Source organism: Saccostrea cucullata, unplaced genomic scaffold (genome assembly GCF_032062105.1).
Source record: "Saccostrea cucullata isolate Sc308-1 unplaced genomic scaffold, CSIRO_AGI_Scuc_v1 ctg3497, whole genome shotgun sequence".
NCBI lineage: Eukaryota > Metazoa > Mollusca > Bivalvia > Ostreida > Ostreidae > Saccostrea > Saccostrea cuccullata.
Window position 1 is genome coordinate 85,082 of NW_026940468.1, and position 9,443 is coordinate 94,524.

Sequence of the window (9,443 nt, forward strand, 5' to 3'; positions counted from 1 at the left end):
GATTTTCAAAGATTTTTCCTATATATTTCTATATAAAACTTTGATTCCCCATTGTGGCCCCGCCCTTCCCCCGGGGGTCATTATTTGAACAATGTAGAATTTACATTATACCAGGATGATTCCACATGAGTTTCATCTTTCCTGGCCCAGTGGTTCTTGAGAAAAAGATTTTCAAAGATTTTTCCTATATATTTCTATATAAAACTTTGAATCCCCATTGTGGCCCCGCCCTTCCCACTGGGGTCATGATGTGAACAATTTAGAATCTACATTATACCAGGATGCTTCCACATAAGTTTCAGCTTTTCTGGCCCACTGGTTCTTGAGAAGAAGATTTTCAAAGATTTTTCCTATATATTTCTATATAAAACTTTGATTCCCCATTGTGGCCCCGCCCTTCCCCCGGGGGTCATTATTTGAACAATGTAGAATTTACATTATACCAGGATGCTTCCACATAAGTTTCAGCTTTTCTGGCCCAGTGGTTCTTGAGAAAAAGATTTTCAAAGATTTTTCCTATATATTTCTATATAAAACTTTGAATCCCCATTGTGGCCCCGCCCTTCCCACTGGGGTCATGATGTGAACAATTTAGAATCTACATTATACCAGGATGCTTCCACATAAGTTTCAGCTTTTCTGGCCCACTGGTTCTTGAGAAGAAGATTTTCAAAGATTTTTCCTATATATTTCTATATAAAACTTTGATTCCCCATTGTGGCCCCGCCCTTCCCCCGGGGGTCATTATTTGAACAATGTAGAATCTACATTATACCAGGATGCTTCCACATAAGTTTCAGCTTTTCTGGTCCACTGGTTCTTGAGAAGAAGATTTTCAAAGATTTTTCCTATATATTTCTATATAAAACTTTGATTCCCCATTGTGGTCCCGCCCTTCCCCCGGGGGTCATGATTTGAACAATTTAGAATTTACTCTACCCCAGGATGCTTCCACATAAGTTTCAGCTTTACTGGCCCAGTGGTTCTTGAGAAGAAGATTTTTTAATGACCCAACCCTATTTTTGTCTTTTCTTGATTATCTCCCCTTGCGAGGGGATATGTCCCTTCATTTTAACAATTTTAATTCCCCTTTACCTACGGATGCTTTGTACCAAGTTTGATCAAAATTGGCCCAGTGGTTCTTGAGAAGAAGTCGAAAATGTGAAAAGTTTACAGACGGACAGACAGATGGACGGACGGACGGACAGACGGACGGACGACGGACAAAATGTGATCAGAAAAGCTCACTTGAGCCTTCGGCTCAGGTGAGCTAAAACAGTTACTTTAGAAAAGAGGGCAATTTTTTTTTTTAAAGATCCTTTCCACCATGCCCATACACTTAAAATTCATGATGTCATATATGACCTTGACTTCATGACCTTGACAAAGGGATAACTGTACAATTTATTTGTTAAGATGACCTTACCTTAAACTTTAATATATGACCTTGACTACATGACCTTGACAAAGGGACAACTTTGTTCAGTTTGTTTTAACAGAGACCTTTCATACACATAAAGTTAATGCTTTAATCAATGTATAACCTTGACTTTATGACCTTGACAAAGGGGGCACTTTGTAAGTCTTAGAGTTCTTTAAAGAAGTCGTTGGTTGCATGTAAACACAAATCAATATTTTATTGTAGTTTTCCACAAGACATCACTGTATTTATTAATGACAGCCAACAAACTGTAACTAGACAGTGGCCTAGGGCAAATGCCCATCTACCATTGCCAATCTGCTACTGGACTGACTTTCTGCCAGTTACAGCTGTTGACCAGGTATGTCCAAAAACTGATAATTTAAATCAATGTAACTTTTAAAACTTAAAATGGCAAATAATAGCCATCATTAAAAGTTTGTCAATTATCTCTTACTTAAAACATTTTTGTGACGTCATCTTTTGTTAAACCTGGTTCAATAAATTTGTTATTGTCCTGCACCCCGTCCAATAAGTTACCTGTAGGTGTCCAATAAGATTCAACTTATTGGACAGGTACAGGTAACGTTAAAATGAGAACAAAGGGCGAGGCAAATAAGTAAGCACCACGTAAAAGGCAATGACAAATCAAACAATTTAATATGAACAATGTAGGAAATTAGTAGCGTTAAATGTTAATATTTCACAAAAAATCCTATTGAAAATGGCACAAATAATCCAGTGAATTGAATGTCTCAGATTCATTATTGTAAACGCATCCGTGGCTCCGATTATAAATTTCCTAAATTCACCGTTCATTGCTATATAATAGATTCATTTCACAATGATTGATCCACGGAACATATATAGAATCCAATGGACACAAAAGATGAATGAGAAGCATGTGCACACAACCTTGGGCTTTTTGTTTATTGAAATATCCATTTTTCCGCATTTAGCACAAAATTTAGCTCACGAAATTCCAACGGAATCTGTAATTTCGTCCGGTGATTTATGACCATTTGTCCAACTAGTCCTGCGTCGTTTAATCGAGTATCTGTCGTTTTAAGGAGTGGCTGGTGTAAAATCCTTCCGAGTTCGAAGCCTGCTTACAAAAGAGAATTGCATTTTTAAAAAATACATCAGGAATAATCTCCCAATTTCATAGAAAATGCTTTGATAAACAGTTGTTTGAGTAAAATCCTTCAAATCCTATTGCTTTACAAAAATTACCTTTTAACGGGAACTGTTTCTTGCAAATTCTGAAACATAAGAATATATATCCGGATTTCACAGTGAAAACCTGAACTTAGGCATCTTGGTGTAATCAATAAATGGCATCGTCAAAACACCCGATTCTGAAGGTCTTTTTTTCCAAATTAAAATGTACGTCTTCATCCGTGGTCATTGCGTTGTAAAATGAATAAATTGTAAAGAATTTAGTAGAACAGACTTTTACGCATGCGTAGTATATATAAAAAATGTCGCAATGCGGATAAATAAGACTAAACAAGGTTAATTTTCATATTCATCGATATAAAACACCTTTCGATGATTCCTACTATTGATAAAGAGAGAAGAAAAACCAAAACTGGTTTTCTTTGGCCTAACTAGATGAACAGTGCCAGGTAGTCATCCAAGCAGAACGAGACCTTACCTGTGACTGTCCAATAAGTTAACAATGGAAGTGTTCGACAATGGTGAAATGTTTTAAGTAAGTTATAAGCCTCAAACTGACCATTATGTCAGATATTAGACTCTCCTCGGCGCTAACGCGCCTCGGGTCGTCTAATATCTGACATAATGGACAGTTTTCGGCTTATAACCATCACATAAATATTCCCGAACCAATAATTTTATTTTGCTTTTAGATAGCCGACAAACTGTAACTAAACAGTGGCCTAGGGCAAAGCCGGAAATGCCCATCTACCATTGCCAATCTGCTACTGGACTGACTTTCTGCCAGTTACAGCTGTCGACCAGGTATGTCCAAAAAAACTGATAATTTCAATCAATGTAATTTTTAAAACTTAAAATAGCAAATAATAGCCATTGTAACGATCCCTCCCCCATTTTTCTTGAATTTCATTTTTTTTTATCTTGGTATTTTTCTAAAGCACTTTCATGCATACTTTCAATTTATTCATTAATTCTTGTATGGAATGTTGAAATGTCCAGCGAGAGTTATTTCTTAATTGTTGGTTGACAACTGTTTATATGCAGCGAAGATCTATGTCATTTTTCTTGTGTTTTGATTTGTTGAATGTCAGACATCGTCTTGCTATTTAATTACATGCTTTTTGTTGGCTTAATTGTACATACGTAATTATAAAGTTGTGCTGTAATTCAGGATTATCTTAAAGTTACCTTATTTCTTGTGTGATCGATGTTTTATGGTCTTCGAGTACACACGTTTCACTGAAACTTCTGCCGCCGCCATACTTTGTTTACTTGTGTATTTTCCCGTGATGCTTCACGGTGATCTATTTTTACTGGAGTTATTTCGGCGGAAGATTTGATTGTAAATTCTTTTAAACTAAATGTTAAACAGTGTTAAATGAGCTTTTAAATGTGTAACTTTATGCTTTATGAATTTATTTAATTTAATTACGTATTGTAATAATTTTACATACGATGTACGAGAGTGAGATTTCATTACGGGACGATGATTACATTTGATTGGCTGATTATTATTTACGGGATGGAATTATTAGTTATGATTGGTTATGAATTATTGCGGGTTTTGTTAATTCTTTAAATACTCAGATGCTGAATATCGTTTGCTCTCTCGTTTTCTTTGTGTCCTAGAGAAAGGTCGCCAGTTTTGTCCAGAGTAATTTAGGGTGTGTACTATTTCAGTATCTAAGTGACTGAAGTACATAATACGTAATGTTAGGTTAGGCTAAATTTATTCTACTAGTAATTGTACTAGTTTTATTTATAATTACTAGTTGAAAACTAGTTATTTTTATCTTCTTTAGCCCAGTTTAGGAGTTAGGAAATATTTCTGCTGCGTGCTAGTAGTTGTACTAGTAGCGGGAATATTTATTTGTAAATTAATTATAATCTAGTCATTTATCGAGAGCCTTTACGTTTTATTTTGGTCGGGGGATTTTATTCAATTACAATATTTACTGGAAATAGTGCCAGTTGCCCAGTTCTATCAGTAGTTGTACTGATTTTTGTCTTTTGTCCCAAGGGTTGAGACTTGTGAATTTAAAACACTGTTATTCATTTTCGCTGTTGTATTACTGAATAAAATTATAAAACTTTACATCGGAGTTTTTGTTCTCAACACAAGGCAGGCGTTCCGAAGCGTTACACCATCATAAAAAGTTTGTTAATTATCTCTTACACAAATATTCCCGACCCAATAATTTTATTTGCTTTTAGATAGCCGACAAACTGCAACAAGACATTGGCTAGAGCAAAGCTGGAAACACCCATCTGCCATTGACAGCCTACTACTGGACTGACATTATGCCAGTTACAGCTGTCGACCAGGTATGTCAAAAAAATTGATAATTTAATCCCAATTTTAAAACAAAATGGTAATTTAAAAATCATGATTCTTTACCAATTTGTAATTTACATGCAACCTTGAAATAATGACTCAACAGATCTGCATTTTTGAAGTGCAAATGATATCTTAGAAAACTGCAAAGTATGGAAAATAGAAAAGCTTTACACATCTGTGCAAGTTTGGTAGAATTTTCTATGCAAATTGTTAAATTGCGTAAATCTTATGCAAAATGGTTGCTTATGGTAAATCCATACAAGCTGGCTAAATGCAAGACAGGGTTGTAAGCTAGTTGTATGTCCATACACCATGCAAGTTAGATATATGTAACAAGTACTGTTATATTGATATGTAAGTGGTTACTGATATGCAAGTGGTTACTGATGTCACTGATGCTTACTAAGGGGAGGGGAGGGGGTGGAGGGTGGGGAGAGTGCAGTACAAGTAGTGAAGATAGAAAGTCTCATATAATGCAAGAAATCAGAAAATATTATAAGGCAAAGATTAATGAAAATCATTGCCAGAAATGAATCAAATGATTCATATTTATTCAATATGAAATTACATTCAGCAGGAGTTGAACTTTAATATGAAATGTAATACATGTGCTAATAAGATAGTATCAATATATTATTGATTTTTTATTCAACAAGGGGTCCAGAAGGTTGCAAAGTGCACAGCATAAAATAACAATATCATCAACAATGGGAAGACATGAAATCGGAAATTCATTTTTCAAAAATCTCTATGTTTTAAGTCTGCCAATAGCTTGTTTAACATAAATTCTTACATTTGCAATTTTTGAAGTTTCTGATACATCTGATGCTTGCATCTGCAATTTTTCAGTTGTACTGGGTGGAATAGCAAGTTTAGCCATCAACATCATAAGGTCCTCCTTAATTTTGAAACCCCTGTCAGCCATAACTTGATCATAGGGTTCTATAAGATTGTAAAAATGACTGTCTTTTACAATAAACTGGTCACTTGCTCTTCCTCCATAAACGGAAGAAACATATGACAACATACCATTTGGTGTAATTGCAACAAGAAATTTTACTGTACAGTGTTGCTTATAATCGGACCAGCATTTAGCTTGAACTTCTAAACTTGATGGTGTTTCTAACAAAACTTCTGTGCAGTCTATTATGCATCGTACATTTGGGTAAAACCTTCTGAAGCAGCACTTTTGATTGTGTGTTTTGTAGGCCATATGATGAGTTTTCCCAGTTCTAGACGAAGTAAGCGAGTCCAAGTAAAAAAAATGCTGCTGACAGTTGCATCAGAAATGTTGAATCTAAATGCAAGGTCATGAACTAAAAGACTAAGTCTTAATCTCATCAATACCAGCAACAACTCAAGCTCTAGAGATAGTTTTCTTCTTGGACCAGGGCAAGACCTTGATCATATCTGGAAGGCATTTCACAGGTAGTGTGTTTTTCGCCTCTCCAGTACTGCATGCACTTGGCTTTTGAGCTGAGTAAGTTGAATAATGTCTGAAAAACTAGAGTAGTAGACAGACCTGTAAAGAAATTAATAGCCATTCTCTGTAACCACTTAAACTTCGTTGCCACGCATGGTCACCGATTTTGATGAAATTTCACCCATGCTTAGTACTTGACACCAGTAACAAATATCAAACAAAATGTCGTTGTTAATTTTCTCGGTTGCTATGGCAACAGCCGGAAAAGTTTGAAAAATCGAGATTTTCAGCCACTTTAAATCTTGACTGTGGCTTATTAAAAACTAGAAAAAGCAAACAACCATTCTCACAAAAACATGACACCTTGGGGTCACTTATACTGTAAAGAAACTGTTTAGAATATATCTCTAAGTAAGTGGTAACCAAGGGTACATTTGGAATACATTTAAAATGCTGAAATATGCTGAAAAACACTCCGTATTCACTAATAGAAGGTGTTACATGCTCAAACTCAATCAATGACTTAAGAAAAACCATGAAAATGTTTGACCTTAAGTATATAAGAATAAGCAATATTATTCTATAAATAACTTTTATGGTTGCCATGGTAACACAGTGAAACCATGCAAAACCAGTAACTAAGATTGGGTTAATGATACTGTCTTGAGGAAAAACATGGAAATTCGAGACTGGCAAATATGCATCCTTAGGACCTTGCAACACCAAAACCATAAGAAAAATTGGGTATAATTACTACTTTGCAGTGTTACCATGGAAACAAAGAACCAGTGCTTAAAAGTGAATTATTTTTCGCTGCATTAAGAATTAAATTGCTATATAATCAAGAAACAAATTAAAGGACCCAGCTTGAATAGTACATATCTGTTAGAACTGAGGTTGAATATCATATTGATAAAATTTGATGAAGAAAACAACACTGTTGCTATGGTTACCAAAAAGGGAAAATGTTCGATTTTGTGAACTTTATATCAATATTAAACCCTGTGTACCAACTTCTTGCATCCACTTAGAGATTGGATGATAGTCAAAATTAAAAGTCAGGTTAGCTGTTAATAAATATCAATGATAAAAGTTTTGGGAATCTACATTTAAGGGTACGTATCCAAGAAAAGAAAATATTTTTCAGGTTTTTAAGCATATTTTTTTTGCTTATTTCCATAGCAATGCTCTATTTAAAGAATCTAATCTGATTTTTTTCAAATGGGAAAACTAGGAGCACACCAACATCTTTAAAAATTAAACATAAGTTATGAGGAAATGTGCTTTTTTAATAGATAGGATCAGATTTAAACATACAGATTGTTACTTTGAAGGCTCTCTGTGGTATAAAAACCTTGGCAACCATTGCCAACCAAAATGAAATATCATATTTTGTTCTTGGTATATGTTTCAAGGCTCTTTTTTCTATTATTTGGTCACACTTCATCCTATAATTGCTTGTTATGTTTACTTGCATAATTTTATGAAATTCAATGAATATTTTTTTTACTTTTGAATACTTTGTTACCATAGTAACGTATGTAATAGATGATTTACCAAACATGTTTATGATGCATTTGAGACATCTGACATTCAACTTTTGGAAACAGGCATTGCCAATTGTTTGCTTTGCCGCAAATGTTATCCACGGGGCTCTAAACATGTGAAAAAAAGGATTTTTTCGAACTTTAAGACATGTTGCCATGGTAACTATAAAACATAGCAACCAATTCTTGCCTGATTTCGGTTTAGGGTATCAATAACTTTCATCATAGAGAGTTTGGAGAAATTCTGAGACTATTCGTGCCACAGCTCCAATATAAAATTTCAAGTCATTACAGAGAATGGCTCTTAACATCTGAATCTCTAGTAATTTGAGTAGACTGAAAGCAAAGAATAAATTCTGATTCATTTGAACATTCTGCATGATCTGCTGTGTCATTTTCCGACGTACTTTGCAGAGTGCAATTAGTTTCACAATCTACTATGACCTTTTTATTATTGTGTCTTTTAATTTCTCTTCTCTTTGTAGGAGTTGTCCCAGTGATGGCATCAGACAAGGTTAAAAACAAAGTGGGATAGGGATTCTCACTTGTGGGCATACCATCTGAAAAGTGGTTTGAACATACACGTATGCCATTGCCTGGAATATAATCCTGACGACCTTTTAATATTTGAGAATTCCATTTTTTCCTCATAATTTCATCAGATGGAAGTTTATGAAAATTAAGAGTATGAACATGTGATTTGATATCATGATTTTGGGGATATCTCCTGTCATTGTTACAAGGACCAACTGCACACCTATCACCTCCTCCCATGTTTGTTTAGTTGAATATTAATTATATATAAAGATGAAATTTGACCCTCTGATACTAGCAGACTTAACTAGGACATGATTTTTTTTTATTGAGATACATGTATATATAAATAGAAGTTTATAAACTAAATCAAGTTGAAGGAAGGGTACAGTGATCTGCAAGGGAAAAAACATTTTTAATATGATTTAACTACTCAGTATTTAAAGAAGTAAAAAATACCTAGACTAGGCACAGTAAAGCATGTACAATGTACTCTATTTGTATAGATGATAATGTAAACAATTTTTTTAATGATGTTTTAACTTCAATTCTGTAAAGCACTCTGTCTTATGAAGCACATGCATTACAAGTCCATATTTCAGCAGTGGGTTCTGTTTTGACCCCTACACATTTCCAATGAAACCAAAGGTCACAGTTATCACAATAAATGCTGTGATCTCCACACTCGATGATTTCATCGCCATCTAAGCAAAGTTTGTTGCATAGTGGACAAAATGTCAATTTTTTTGTGCCCAAAGATAAGGGACAATGTAAATTTTGAAGAAAAGGAATGCTTTTTGTACTATTTCCATCCAAATCTTTTTGTCTAATTTCACTTTTAGAATTAGTGTGTCTTTAGCTGACCACACCACAAAGAAAGCTTACTGCAAACCAGTAACACCAAGTTGTGCTTGAATCTGGTAGTAATATTTGTGTGAAGATTTCAAAGCCAGATTTCCTTCTTGTTGTTCAAGGAAATCTGTCAAATGCCAACCTTCTTGC

At 34.6% G+C, this 9,443-nt stretch overlaps 1 long non-coding RNA gene across 1 annotated transcript; it reads right to left on the bottom strand.

Annotated features, from left to right (window-relative positions):
- Positions 1-2,061: 2,061 nt before the first annotated feature.
- Positions 2,062-3,240, bottom strand: LOC134255457 (uncharacterized). The gene is made up of 2 exons (XR_009989552.1): positions 2,654-3,240; positions 2,062-2,525 (listed from the first exon to the last, which is right to left on the bottom strand). It is a non-coding gene; the product is annotated as an uncharacterized LOC134255457 (long non-coding RNA).
- Between the last annotated feature and the right edge of the window lie 6,203 nt (positions 3,241-9,443).